Below are 7,217 nucleotides of genomic sequence, written 5' to 3'. Positions count from 1 at the left end.
TAGGGGGGTAAGAGATCAACCAAAGGACTTGTATGCATGCATATAAGCATAACCAATGGACATAAGACACTGGGGAATAGGGGAGGCTAGGGGACTGTCTAGGGCGGGGAAAAAAATGGACACATATGTAATACCCTTTGTAATAAAAAATAAAATTAAAAAAAAAAAAGAAAAAGAAAAAGCCTCTGCAAACTGCTTAGGTGGGGCTACAAATTGGTTGGGGTGGGGTCTCAGGAATTCACCAGTGGAGATATCCCTCCTGAATAAAAAAACACATGTGAGTGTCCGACCACCCCATTCATGTCTCTGCCCTTCCTACCAGCGTCAATGTGCTTTCTTCTTTGCTTCTCTAATTGTAGGGCTTCCATTCAGTCAGCTCTCAGGTGGTTCTGAATGATGGTGGTTCTGTATTTTAACTGTAATTTTGATGTGGCTGTGGGAGGCGGTAAGAACTGGCATTTACCTGCACCACCATCTTGGTTCTCCCAAGACATCTCTTGCCCTTCTTATACCACTTTGGCTTACTCCCTCACTGTATGCAGGTATTTGTTAAACTATTTAAAATAGTAACTTCCCTTTAGAAAACTTATTAATAGACTTCATCTTTTAGAGCAGTTTTAGGTTCATAGCAAATCGAGAAGAAGTTACACAGATTTCCTATATCTCTTCCTTTCTTAGCATCTCCTTACTTTTCAACACAGCAAGATGCTCCAGGCTCAGCCTTTATGTTCCCTGCCCCTGTCCTGGGATCAGCCATTTTACCAAGGATCCCTGGTCTCTTTTATTCGAGGATGGTATTAGAAACCAAGATTTCAGTGCTGGGTGTTTATTGCTGATAGAGTGTCATTGCTTCCCGGCCCTCTCAGCCCACAGCCTGGAGGTGGATGTGTGTACTCTGGCCCCTGTATGCACACACATCTATAAACACTTCTAGATGTAGCCACCTGTATATGTATGAAGCTGACCCTGAGTTCATACTGATGTCTCCCGCTCTGACCCTTCACCACGTGGGTCATTTCCACTACCTCCCCCTTGCTTATCTGTAACGTCCACCACAGGGAGATACAGGGTCTCTCACTGGCCGCCGTTATATAACCATTCTGTTCCTGCACACCTCACAGTGGTGTCCAAACTGTTTCCCTGAACCCCTGTGCTCATTTGTTTTTACCCCTCTACCTTCTTTATTTTTCTCCATTGCACTTCACACCACTTGCAATGTTTATTTTCTAATTTCCTCCTCCATGACAACAGGGACTTTCACTGCTGGGTCCCCAACCCCTAAAACTGCCTTGAACGAAGAAGGGGCTCAATAAATATCAGCTGAATTATTAAACGAATGAAAAATCCTTATGCTTATTTCCATAATTAACAAGTCTCAGTCAGGCCTTTCTTATCTAGCAATTCGTTATTTAGCTTTGAGATACTGTATCTACTTCAATCAAATTATAATTGAGGAGCCCTGGCCAGGTGGCTCAGTTGGAGCACCGTCCTGTGCATCAATAAGTTGCAAGTCAGGGCACACACCTACATTGTGGGTTCCATCCCCAGTCAGGGCATGTATAGGAAGGAGGCAATCAATCAATGTTTGTCCTCCTTTTTCTATTAAAAAAAAAGAAAAGAAAAGAAAACAAACAAAACAACAAAAACATCTTTGGGTGAGGATTTTAAAAATTATAATTGTAGAATATAATTTAACCTTTTCACCAATTCAACTGACTTCTCTCCTTAGTTGCTCCAATTATAACCATCTAACTGAAACAGCAAACTATCACAATCACAGCTTCTTTTCCTCTAAGGCAGTGGTGCTCAACCTTGGCTGCACATTAGAATCACCTGGGACTCTTTTTAAATCCTGATTTCTGGGCCTCATCCTCCGGAAATTGTTTCTTTGTTACTAATGTTGTGGCCCCGCCCCATAACAAAGAAACAGAATTTCTGGAAGATGAGGCGCAGAAATCAGCATTTTAAAAAGATTCCCAGGTGATACTAATGTGCAGCCAAGGTTGAGAACCACTGCTCTAAGGCTTTACTTGAACCACCGTCCCCACCACTTTTTTAAAATGTATCTTTATTGTTGAAAGTATTAGAGATGCCTCCCTTTTTACCCACTGACGCCTTCCAGCCTGCATTCACCCCCCCACTCCCGACCCCAGGCCTTTACCACAGCATTGTGTCCATGGGTTATGCATATATGTATATACGTTCTTCCCTCTGATATGCCGCTGTCTGTTCCATGTTTCTATGTCTCTAGATCTATTTTGTACGTCCACCACTCTTCCTCCCTCCCCCAAATCCAAAACTCTCAAACACTGCCAAATTCATTTAAATTTCCTAGACACTTTTGATTCCAGCTATCTATTGATAAATATTTTTTCACATTTGTTAGGAACTTAAACAACATAATCATTATCATAAATTCAAATCACAGGGTTAAATGAGGAATTACATTAAAAATTAAACAACTGATTGTAAATTAATCTTCCAAAGAACTGTGAGAGCATGTAAAATAATTTTGGAAAAAAGTACACATATTTGCTCTCTGTTCCTTAGAAGCCTGAAGTTTAAGAACAAAGACTAAAAGGAAACATATGGAAAAGATCAGTAATAAGATGAAATCTTGGTCCAAAGTCGGTCAGCCACATTTTACATACCAGTGTCTCAAATAATAAACAAGATTTTTCAATATTGCCAAAGTATCACTTGAATTAATATACACTTTTAAAAAATCTGAAGTATAACAAAATAGTGTGAATTCTTTGTAAAAACCCAATGACAAACACTATTTTGAATGGAAAGCAAAAGCAAAATGAATTCCAGAATTTACTCTACCTTATTACTTTGCATAATCTTGAAAGAATCTCCCAAAGAATGAACTCAAAAAGTTCACTGCCAAGAGATACAAGTTAACTCTCTTTTTAAAATATGAAAACGTTAGTATAAAAATATATCAATTAGGCAGGAGAGACAGTTCAGTAAATTAGAAAATGGTCTACATTTGCAAAATAAAGGCAATGGTAATTGGTCAGCAGAAGCTTCTAATTCCATCTTATTCAATACTATGAACGTGTTTTTTATACTACTAATAACAGGCAAACTAGAGATATGCTTTCTGAGGGCAAAATACTGAATTCTATACACATAGAGATTAATTTTTATTTTGAAAGTTATTAGGAGCCATTCTAATGAGTATATTTGGGAGGAAGGTGATAGCTAATAGAAGATATAATTCTTTGTATGAAAAAGTTATATATTTAATCTCTATCACAATGACAATCTATTTCATTTAAAAAATTGACTAGATGTGAAATACTATGTTTCTAATCCTAGTTTGAGTCTTAATGAAAGAGAGCACTGGTATGAACATTAGGGTATCAGACAAGCAAGGTCTCCAAATAATTCTGAGTTCCACCTTAAATTGCTGAGACACTGTGCTCTTTGTTACAGTGGGCCTTAATTTGAAGAATTCTTTGGCATGAACATGAAAATAAAAACAGTAATCAGTACACGCTGTTTCATTTAGTTATGTTTGCCCTTCATATTAGAGGAAATTCTTGCCACACCTCAAACCAAACTTAAGGGGAAAAGAAAGAAGTAAGCCACATAAATCTGACCGAGAACACAAACATCTTAATTCGAATCCACAAAGTTTTGGATAATGAAAAGAAGTACATAATTTTAACTCAACCCAAGTGTCTTCCAGGCAGTTTAAATTTGCTTAAATTGCAACAGTGATTCAAGAGACAGTCCTATTTGAGCATAAAGTTACTGTGGATTTTTAAGAGACTGAGTTAAAGAATTTAGGAATTTCTGATTCATTTACAGGATTTGCAAATTCATCAACCCCTGAAAACTAAAGCAAACTCAACAGGTATGATGATAAAATAATTTTCCATTTTTAAGAAAATATTCCTATTGTTTAAAATAGAAAGTATATTTGATTTGTTTGATGTTAAAACAGATTGCAACCATCATAAAAGCACAAATTTTGGAAGCAATATCTGGTAAAGGCTACATTAAAACTCTGATTAGCCAAATTATTCAGGGAAAGAAGTATTATAGTGAATTTTCTAACTTAAGACCTACCCTCTATATAATCTTTGTTTATATATATTTTTGTTTTGAATGAAAGGTTTTTAGATTAATGGAATAATTTTTTGTCTCTCAACTGTAAATGACAAACACCTAACAAGTGCCTGGAGCCATAGATCTGAGCAGTGCGAGAGGCTGGTGGCAGGGAGATGGGTGTTTGTACAAGTTTCACTCTCCACCGACAAATCCCTGGTATAAGAATGTTTTTGTTTTCATTTGCCTTTCTCAACGATATGAGTGCTCTATCTAGTACTGAAGGATCTAGTTTCTTGAGTATTGGTTATTTAAGATTTAAATGTATTATGGCTAAGAATAATTTTGAAACTTTTATATTTTAATAGCAAAAGAGCCTTATTTCCTTAGGCCTTTGAGTGTAACAGTGATGGCATACTAATTATACAGAGTTAAATTTAAATCTGCTTTAAAAAAATTTTGAATCATATACTAAGTTTCTTATATTCTAGTTTCTATGGCATACCAAGAAAGCAATTAAGTCTATTTTAAAATAATAAAATGCTATGAGGCTTTCCAACAACTTTAAACTTTCAAGAATAAAGTTCTATCTCGTCTTAAGTAGAATGTTCCTGATGAAAGCAGGAGTGCCTTTTTCCAAGTTAGAGAAATGTTAAAACATTGAAACTTTTATTGCCACAATACGGAAAATTCACACTAATAGATAGTTTTTAAAACTGGTAACTTGTATTTTACTTTCCTTTTCACATTTGTGATTTTTCTACCACATAATGTAAGAGGAAAATGAAGAATACAGTATATTGTGATGGAGACACATTTAATAGACAAGAGAACAGCCACATTCTCTGTAATCATGTTCATTTAAAGAAATATCTGTGATGAAATAAATGCCTAGAAATAATCAACATTAAGAACATTAATGTTCTCAATCAATATTAGTTAATGAGCATCATTAATGAGATGAAATCTATTGATTTATCCAATCATACATTCAACAAAATGTTGAGCATTTATACAGTGTGAACTGTACTAGATTCTGTGAAAAATTAGAGGTCAGGAAATGAGATGCTTGACAGTGAGTTATAATGTTTTGCTATGAATTATCCTATAGGAAACAAGGCATAAATTATAGAACATAAAAGGTCAAAAGTAATAAAAATATGCTTAGTAAATGACTGAGAGGAGATTCATTGAAATAAGAGATCATTGTAATGGACAATTATCATGGGTGAAGTTGAAAAGGAATAGAAGTAAGAGGAATAGAAAATAATGGGCATATAGATGGAGATAGGATGGATTTCACACCAGGAAGTTACTGACAGTCACAAGGCTAAGATCTGGGGCCCAGTTCTGAAGAAGTAAGGACAATGATGACAAGCTCAAATTTAGAAGAGAAACCTTAGGTCAGGGGTGGGCAACCTTTTTGTGCCAAAACCAGCAAAATCTCTGACTCAAATTCTTCTGCATGCCAACCCTAATTTTTTAGAACATGTTATGCCTACTTGATATCTCTTAAGGTGTACATATGTGAAGAACCTTGAAGAAATAATAAAATTCATTCGAGCGACAAAAACACAGTATATGATGATGAAAAATACATTTATTTTTTAATGTATACATGTACACTGATAGACTGACAGAAAACTTCACGAGACTTAACAAAATTCATCACTGAGAACAAAGATTCACAACTGTAAATGGAAGAGTGTAAGAGAGGGTTTCGCGTGCCAGCAAAAGTTACTGACATGCCATGTTTGGCACGCGTGCCAGGGTTGCCCACCCCTGCCTTAGGTCTTCTTAGGTAGCCAAGGACACCAAAAGTAAATGCACTGAGAATCCCTTCATTTCCAGAGAGACCCCATCATCTTATGGTCTTCATTCCAGGTAAAAGGTATGCAATTAGGTACAGGATCAAAAGTCTTCTCTAGATCTTCTTTTTTCCCAATAACTTATCATAATTATTGGACAACAGAATTTTGACTTTAATCCTCAAATGTAAGGTTACTAATTGATGACTGCTAGCTTTTTTTTCATTTCATTGAATTTATCGGGTAACAGTGGTTAACAAAATTATATAGGTTTCAGGTGCACGACTCTACAACACATCATCTGTACACTGTACTGTGTGTTCACCACCCAAGGCAAGTCTCCATCCATCACCATTTATCTCTCCATACCCTCTTCTTCCTCTCCCCCTCCAAGCAATCACATTGTTTTCCTTGTCCATGACTATTTCTCTTTTTTTCTTTTCTGTTCTATCCCTCCACCCCCTTAACCCAAAATTCAGAGTTCTGATGAGCAACACTCTTTTCAAAGTGCAGCTATGTAACAGTAAGCTTCTGAGGCTCCTACATGCCATGAGCCCACGCAGCTGCTCATCTTTGCTTCTACTTCTATTTTCATCTTTCTGGGACACAACAATCTTATAGAACCCCAACTCCATGGTATAGTGAGACTGACATGAAGAATGAGAAGTACTTTAAAAAGTTAATATACTATATTATAATAAGTATATTAAATACGGTAAGTTTAATATATAACTTATCAGCTAGTAAATAAAATGTTTAAGTTGTTCTGTATCCATTCCTGTTAATGTCCAAATGCCTGGGCCAAATGAATATCTATATTAAAGACTTCCCTGTCCCTACCAAGCAGGGCTAAGCCACCAACTGCCACAGCACTTGTGTCTCTATTGTGAGCCACATTTTCCTCCGCCTGAGAATATGGTGTGTTGTGTTGAGTCTCTCCCATCCACTAAACCAGGGGTCCTCAAACTTTTTAAACAGGGGGCCAGTTCACTGGCCCTCACCCCGTTGGAGGGCCGGACTATAGCTTAAAAAAAAACTACGAACAAATTCCTATGCACACTGCACATATCTTATTTTGAAGTAAAAAAACAAAACGGGAACAAATACAATATTTGTATTTGCATGTGGCCCGCGGGCCGTAGTTTGAGGACCCCTGCACTAAACTATTACTCTTTATAGAAGGGACCATGCCTTCACAACTTCATTTCTATGTTCCCCACCAAGTACAGTGCCTAATCCCTAGGAATTCAAGACATTCATTAACTTTAGGTAACCAAACCAAATAACTACTAATAGTTATAAGATGCTTCCTAACCATGTTCACACTCCCCATTAAGCATAAGTCAC

At 36.6% G+C, this 7,217-nt stretch overlaps 1 protein-coding gene across 1 annotated transcript in view; it reads left to right on the top strand.

Annotated features, from left to right (window-relative positions):
• Window positions 1-3,515: 3,515 nt before the first annotated feature.
• OMD (osteomodulin) overlaps window positions 3,516-7,217 on the top strand; it is a 9,479-nt gene continuing 5,777 nt past the window's right edge. Inside the window, exon 1 of the mRNA XM_006757403.2 lies at window positions 3,516-3,868. The gene's annotated coding sequence lies outside the window, so the exon portion shown is untranslated. The remainder of the gene's footprint in view (window positions 3,869-7,217) is intronic.

Source organism: Myotis davidii, unplaced genomic scaffold (genome assembly GCF_000327345.1).
Source record: "Myotis davidii unplaced genomic scaffold, ASM32734v1 scaffold315, whole genome shotgun sequence".
NCBI classification, from domain to species: Eukaryota; Metazoa; Chordata; class Mammalia; order Chiroptera; family Vespertilionidae; genus Myotis; species Myotis davidii.
This window is presented reverse-complemented; position numbering and strand designations above follow the sequence as displayed.